This window comes from Leuresthes tenuis, unplaced genomic scaffold, assembly GCF_036924035.1.
Source record: "Leuresthes tenuis unplaced genomic scaffold, fLeuTen1.0.hap1 SCAF_6, whole genome shotgun sequence".
Classification (NCBI taxonomy): Eukaryota; Metazoa; Chordata; class Actinopteri; order Atheriniformes; family Atherinopsidae; genus Leuresthes; species Leuresthes tenuis.
In genome coordinates, this window is record NW_027325360.1 from 33,337,107 (window position 1) to 33,344,138 (window position 7,032).

Genomic DNA, 7,032 nt, shown 5'->3' on the forward strand with positions numbered 1-7,032 from the left:
TACTAAAGATTTCTGTGGAGAGCAGCACTAATGAGTGTTTCTATTTTTGGCAGGCTTTACCTTTGCGGGTGAAGCCCTTTCTGTCTGTGCAAAAGAACTCTTGTTACTGTGCAGAGTGACTTCTCTGAGTAGAGTCGCCTTACCTCTTGCGACTGTGCTGATGTTCGAAGCTGGAGTGCAAAGTTGTTGCTTGAATGGTGCTTGCTGGAGCGTGCGGGAGTGCAAAGTTATACCATTTAAAAGGGCTGAAGAGTGCTCAGTGCAGCGGGTGGGCGGAGGTGCAAAGTGACACTCTGGCCAATCTATGGCCATAAAAAGAACACTGCTACAAGTGCGCATTGTGCCAGGAAGGGCCCTCGGACGTGAACCAGTGGACAGTTATCGCTTCTCTGCCTTTGTGGCTAAGATCAAGTGTAGTATCTGTTCTTATCAGTTTAATATCTGATATGTCCTCTATACGAGGACTACATATTAAATGGATTTTTAGCAATAGGAGTTGAAAAAGGAGCTTGCTCCGTTCACTCCAAGCATTGACCCGGTACTGCAGTGCCGCTGGGAACGGTGCGCTCTCCTCTGCTCTTGTGAAAAAGCAAACAGCGGTGCAGGATGGAAGTTTCAGGGAGCCCAAGATGAAACTTTCTTTTAATCTGCTGAGAAAAGAGAGTGAATGCGAAGTAGACTTTAACACGGCTCTGGGAGCGAGCCGAGTGCGGGCTAACCGGGAGAATTGCTTGAAAGAAATGCGACACCGAATGAGCGGTCAGAACATAGCCTCAATACGGTATTCCCATGGTGTTTGTGGCTGCCTTGTCTTTTGCACAGAGTAAAAGACAAGGCAGCCATCGAATAGGGCCCGATTGTTCCTACTTGGTCAGCCGAGGAGCAAGAGGGGGGAGCAAGCGTCTCAACCAAGCAAAGCTCACCATGGGGAAGGTGGCTATGCCAACTAGCCTGATGCCCTGCTCCCGCAGTGACGGATAATCGTACTCTGGTTTCTCTTCATAACGTACAAGTCTTTCGCCTTTTACTAGACTTCCGTGGAGAGCAGCACTAATGAGTTGTTTCTATTTTTGGCAGGCTTTACCTTTGCGGGTGAAGCCCTTTCTGTCTGTGCAAAAGAACTCTTGTTACTGTGCAGAGTGACTTTTCTGAGTAAAGTCGCCTTACTTGTTGCGACTGTGCCGATGTTCGAAGCTGGAGTGCAAAGTTGTTGCTTGAATGGTGCTCGCTGGAGCGTGCGGGAGTGCAAAGTTATATCATTTAAAAGGGCTGAAGAGTGCTCAGTGCAGCGGGTGGGCGGAGGTGCAACGTGACACTCTGGCCACCTATGGCCATAAAAAGAACACCGCTATAAGTGCGCATTGTGTCAGGAAGGGCCCTCGGATGTGAACCAGTGGACAGTTATCGCTTCTCGGCCTTTTGGCTAAGATCAAGTGTAGTATCTGTTCTTATCAGTTTAATATGTCCTCTATACGAGGACTACATATTAAATGGATTTTTAAGAATAGGAGTTGAAAAAGAAGCTTGCTCCGTTAACTCCAAGCATCGACCCAGTACTGCAGTGCCGCTGGGAACGGTGCGCTCTTCTCTGCTCTTGTGAAAAAGCAAACAGCGGTGCAGGATGCAAGTTTCAGGGAGCCCAAGATGAAACTTTCTTTTAATCTGCTGAGAAAAGAGAGTGAATGCGAAGTAGACTTTAACACGGCTCTGGGAGCGAGCCGAGTGCGGGCTAACCGGGAGAATTGCTTGAAAGAAACGCGACACCGAATGAGCGGTCAGAACATAGCCTCAATACGGTGTTCCCATGGTGTTTGTGGCTGCCTTGTCTTTTGCACAGAGTAAAAGACAAGGCAGCCATCGAATAGGGCCCGATTGTTCCTACTTGGTCAGCCGAGGAGCAAGAGGGGGGAGCAAGCGTCTCAACCAAGCAAAGCTCACCATGGGGAAGGTGGCTATGCCAACTAGCCTGATGCCCTGCTCCCGCAGTGACGGATAATCGTACTCTGGTTTCTCTTCATAACGTACAAGTCTTTCGCCTTTTACTAAAGACTTCCGTGGAGAGCAGCACTAATGAGTTGTTTCTATTTTTGGCAGGCTTTACCTTTGCGGGTGAAGCCCTTTCTGTCTGTGCAAAAGAACTCTTGTTACTGTGCAGAGTGACTTTTCTGAGTAAAGTCGCCTTACTTGTTGCGACTGTGCCGATGTTCGAAGCTGGAGTGCAAAGTTGTTGCTTGAATGGTGCTCGCTGGAGCGTGCGGGAGTGCAAAGTTATATCATTTAAAAGGGCTGAAGAGTGCTCAGTGCAGCGGGTGGGCGGAGGTGCAACGTGACACTCTGGCCACCTATGGCCATAAAAAGAACACCGCTATAAGTGCGCATTGTGTCAGGAAGGGCCCTCGGACGTGAACCAGTGGACAGTTATCGCTTCTCGGCCTTTTGGCTAAGATCAAGTGTAGTATCTGTTCTTATCAGTTTAATATGTCCTCTATACGAGGACTACATATTAAATGGATTTTTAAGAAAAGGAGTTGAAAAAGAAGCTTGCTCCGTTCACTCCAAGCATCGACCCGGTACTGCAATGCCGCTGGGAACGGTGCGCTCTCTTCTGCTCTTGTGAAAAAGCAAACAGCGGTGCAGGATGGAAGTTTCAGGGAGCCCAAGATGAAACTTTCTTTTAATCTGCTGAGAAAAGAGAGTGAATGCAAAGTAGACTTTAACACGGCTCTGGGAGCGAGCTGAGTGCGGGCTAACCGGGAGAATTGCTTGAAAGAAACGCGACACCGAATGAATGGTCAGAACAAAGCCTCAATACGGTGTTCCCGTCGTGTTTGTAGCTGCCTTGTCTTTTGCACAGAGTAAAAGACAAGGCAACCATCGAATAGGGCCCGATTGTTCCTACTTGGTCAGCCGAGGAGCAAGGGGGGGGAGCAAGCGTCTCAACCAAGCAAAGCTCACCAAGTAGGAACAATCGGGCCCTATTCGATGGCTGCAACACCTGAAAGAGATATTGATGCGAGACCCGATCAAAAGCTTTTTCAAAGTCTAAATTTAAGATGACAAGCCGGGTGTTTCTGTCTCTAGCGTAATCAATGATGTCTCGAATCAGTACGAGGCTGTCGGTGAGTTGTCTCCCTGAGATGGCACAAGCCTGGTCTGGGTGAATTACCTCCTCTAAAACAGAGGACATCCGTGTCGCTAAAACCTTGCGAAAAAGTTTACAGTCAAAGTTTAAAAGTGTGATGGGCCTCCAATTCTTTAGGTCAGTCTTATAATTTTTTTTATAAAGTAGAGTCACTATTCCCACTCTAAAACTGTCAGGCAGTCGGTCGAGTTTTTCAAAATCTTTAAAAACATCTAAAATGTCTGATGATAAAAGGTCCCAATAGGTCAGATAGAATTCTGCAGGAAGCCCGTCCAAACCCGGAGCTCGACTTCTCTTAAAACCTGTTAGGCATTTTTTTTTAACTCTAAAGCAGTTAAATCCTGTGTCAAGTGTGCATTCTCTTTTACGGTTTTGTCAACGAATTTTAAAATTTCTGCCGATGTTTCCAAGTGCACTGGTTTCTCTTTGTACATGTTACGATAAAAGGTATGTACAGTTTCAATCATCTCTTGTGTGGATTTTGTTTAAAACCCATCTTCTCTTTTTAGATTTTGAATACACTCCTTTTTATTTATAACTTTCTTAAAAAAGTACCGTGTGCATTTTTCACCTTCCTCAATTTCCTGCTCCCTGCTTCTTACAAAAATTCCTTTACTCTTTATATCTGCTAAAACTGACATTTCCTTTTTGACATCTTTGATTTCTTCTTTAAAGTCAATGCCACACTGATTTAGTTTAAAGTAGCGCTGTAAGCGTTTCTGTAGTCCCATCATACATCTATTCTCTTTCTTTTTTTTTACGTTTACCTTGCTGTTTAAAAAAAGTCTGGGTCGTTTCCTTCACCATTTCCCACCATTGTGCATGTCTTTTGTAGAAGTCTTGAAGGGTCTGCTACTCTTTATAACATTCCCTGTACTGACTGACTATGATTTCATCCTCCAACAGGGAACAGTTGAGTTTCCACATACCACTTCCTACCATCACACCAGAAGGGGGTGAAAGGGTGCAGGAGAGCATAAGGTGGTCTGAAAAGAAAACAGGGGTTAATCTAACATCAGTGGGTGGGCAATCTCTAGTAAAGAAATAATCAATGCGAGAGGCTCTGGTGCCATCATGACTAAACCAGGTGAAGCCCTCCTCTCTGGGATGCATGGTTTTAAAACAGTCAATAAGCTTAAAATCCCTGCATATGCCCTGAAGTAAAATCGAAGTCTTATCCACTTTAAAATCTACCCCTGCTCTTTTTCTATCTTTCCTGCTCAAGATACAGTTAACATCCCCTCCTACAACTAAAGGTACTTGCCCTAGCATGTAAAGCTGTATATCTTCTAAAAGGTCATACCTTTCATTTTTTCCATTGAAACCATAAATATTTAAGAGGTTAAAGTCTTGCCCCATAAAATTCAAGTGTGCTAAAAGTGCCCGTCCGTCTCTCACCACTGTGCTACCTTTCACCAGAACATGCAGAATTTTAATTAGAATGGCCACACCATAATTTTTAATTTGATTTGAGCCACTCCATATCGATAAATGGGGCCACATTTCCTCCCATTGCCTATGTTTTTTAAAAAAGGTAGTCCACATTCTTGTATTAAAAACACATCTGATTTTACGGAGTCTAAGAAGGATAAAATACTCTGGGCTCTTGTCTTTGATTTCACACTTCTCACATTTAGTGTTGAGAAGGTGAGAACCATTAAAAGGATAAAGGAAAGTAGGTATGTCATTTTCGTTTTTCTAAGTTATCAAAACAAATTACACACTCAGGTTATTTCTTGGGAAACTAGCTCTTCCTTCATTTCTTTAGGTGAAAAGTGAGTAGGGTGATCTATGTTTCCTTTTCGGACTCTCGGTGTTGGCCTCTGACGCAATGTTGCATTTAACTTTTAGTCCCTGGGGGTTGATTGCAGTGCTGAAGTTAAAAAGGAGATCTCATTTGGTGAGTCGGAGGGCAAGACTCTAGGTTCTTCCACTGAAGAACTGTCTGAAAGGGACCTAACCCTTCCCCTCTTCTCTGATACCACTGGGGAATCAGAGGCTCAGATGCCGTCCTCTTCGGCTGTTGACCTTCGGGGAGGTGAGTATCTTCACTAGACTCACCTGTCTGCTCTTCCTCCTCATTTAGCGTAGCTCCACCCTCTGCCTGTGAATTCTCACAGACTTCAGCACTGAGTGGTGAGGCCTCTACAGGCCCCTCTCCTTTTTGCTCCTCACTTCCAATCCAAGCTTTTGGCGGGAAGTTTGAATTTATTCGGTCAACCTCTTCACTTTGTTCACCAACTGCCACCTTCGGTCCTTCTCTTTGCTGGCTTGATTGTGGCTTTACCATCTTTAATTTGTTGGCAAAAGATTTAGGGCAATCTCTGAAGAGGTGATTTAATTCTCCACAGAGATTACATTTCCTGCCATTTGGACACTCTCCAAAAGTTTGCCCAATTTCTCTGCTCTTCCCACATAACACCTTGGTACAAGCCTCAACCAGGTGCCCATGCTCACCGCACTTGCGGCAGAGCTTGGGATGCCCCTGGTAGTGGATGTAACCTCGGTTTTCAAGGTGGCCAGAGTGTCGCCCACCCGCTGCACTGAGCACTCTTCAGCCCTTTTAAATGGTATAACTTTGCACTCCCGCACGCTCCAGCAAGCACCATTCAAGCAACAACTTTGCACTCCAGCTTCGAACATCGGCACAGTCGCAACAAGTAAGGCGACTCTACTCAGAGAAGTCACTCTGAGCAGTAACAAGATTTCTTTTGCACAGACAGAAAGGGCTTCACCCGCAAAGGTAAAGCCTGCCAAAAATAGAAACAACTCATTAGTGCTGCTCTCCACAGAAATCTTTAGTAAAAGGCGAAAGACTTGTACGTTATGAAGAGAAACCAGAGTACAATTATCCGTCACTGCGGGAGCAGGGCATCAGGCTAGTTGGCATAGCCACCTTCCCCATAGTGAGCTTTGCTTGGTTGAGACGCTTGCTCCCCCCCCTTGCTCCTCGGCTGACCAAGTAAGAACAATCGGGCCCTATTCGATGGCTGCCTTGTCTTTTACTCTGTGCAAAAGACAAGGCAGCAACAAAAACACCACGGGAACACCGTATTGAGGCTTTGTTCTGACCACTCATTCGGTGTGGCGTTTCCTTCAAGCAATTCTCCCGGTTAGCCCACACTCGGCTCGCTCCCAGAGCCGTGTTAAAGTCTACTTCGCATTCACTCTCTTTTCTCAGCAGACTCTTGGGATTTTATCTATAAAATGAATTCCTTCACTCAAACTATGTTAAAACTGCTTTGTCCTTAATATTTACCATGTCTAAAAAGATTTAAACAAAAAAAACAACGTTGTACTTTGCAGTAAAAGAAAGAGCAAATCTAAAGTTTCAGGAATCCGAGAATAAGCTTACTTTCATGAGTTCTTCACGATTTCGGATTTTGCTATAAAATGAATTCCTTCACTCAAACTAAATTAAAACTGCTAAACCTCTAATCTGTTACATGTAAGGCAGATGTCAAATTCACCGAAATAGGATATAAGGGTATTCGGCCAATCGAGCTGTAGCAGCTTCGGTAAAAGAGTATAAGTTGAAGAGTTTGTGAATAAAGGTGTACGCACACATAGTGAGCTGTAGGAAAATAGGCAGGGAGCAATGCCGGCTGGGGTATATGTTCTTGTATGTTGTCTGACTGTTTGATTTGAATGTGTTGTGTAAGTGTCCTGTTGAATGTTACATGTTTGGACTTTGACACTTCACTGTGGTTGTTAACTGTGTGGTGTGTCCTGAAATGTTATATGTTTGGGCTGTGTGACATGCTTAATGCTTGTCAGTAGCTACCCACTTATTCATATATAGCAACTGACAACATAAGAAGTCCGGACATACTTTGATAGTAGTTGTAGAAGTATCCTTTTTGATAATAGATAAACTAATTCATAGTGAT

General features: G+C 44.6%; 6 non-coding genes across 6 annotated transcripts; 5 read left to right on the forward strand and 1 right to left on the reverse strand.

The window, feature by feature from the left end:
* The first annotated feature begins 380 nt into the window (after nucleotides 1–380).
* On the forward strand, nucleotides 381–572 carry LOC140310431 (U2 spliceosomal RNA). The gene has a single exon (XR_011916503.1). It is a non-coding gene; the product is annotated as a U2 spliceosomal RNA (small nuclear RNA).
* A 411-nt stretch (nucleotides 573–983) lies between these two features.
* On the forward strand, nucleotides 984–1,095 carry LOC140310840 (U5 spliceosomal RNA). Its single transcript, XR_011916873.1, has one exon. It is a non-coding gene; the product is annotated as a U5 spliceosomal RNA (small nuclear RNA).
* A 308-nt stretch (nucleotides 1,096–1,403) lies between these two features.
* On the forward strand, nucleotides 1,404–1,587 carry LOC140310712 (U2 spliceosomal RNA). Its single transcript, XR_011916757.1, has one exon. It is a non-coding gene; the product is annotated as a U2 spliceosomal RNA (small nuclear RNA).
* Nucleotides 1,588–1,998: 411 nt separating this feature from the next.
* On the forward strand, nucleotides 1,999–2,112 carry LOC140310491 (U5 spliceosomal RNA). Its single transcript, XR_011916554.1, has one exon. It is a non-coding gene; the product is annotated as a U5 spliceosomal RNA (small nuclear RNA).
* Nucleotides 2,113–2,420: 308 nt separating this feature from the next.
* LOC140310374 (U2 spliceosomal RNA) lies at nucleotides 2,421–2,604 on the forward strand. The gene has a single exon (XR_011916451.1). It is a non-coding gene; the product is annotated as a U2 spliceosomal RNA (small nuclear RNA).
* Nucleotides 2,605–5,874: 3,270 nt separating this feature from the next.
* LOC140310696 (U5 spliceosomal RNA) lies at nucleotides 5,875–5,988 on the reverse strand. The gene has a single exon (XR_011916742.1). It is a non-coding gene; the product is annotated as a U5 spliceosomal RNA (small nuclear RNA).
* Between the last annotated feature and the right edge of the window lie 1,044 nt (nucleotides 5,989–7,032).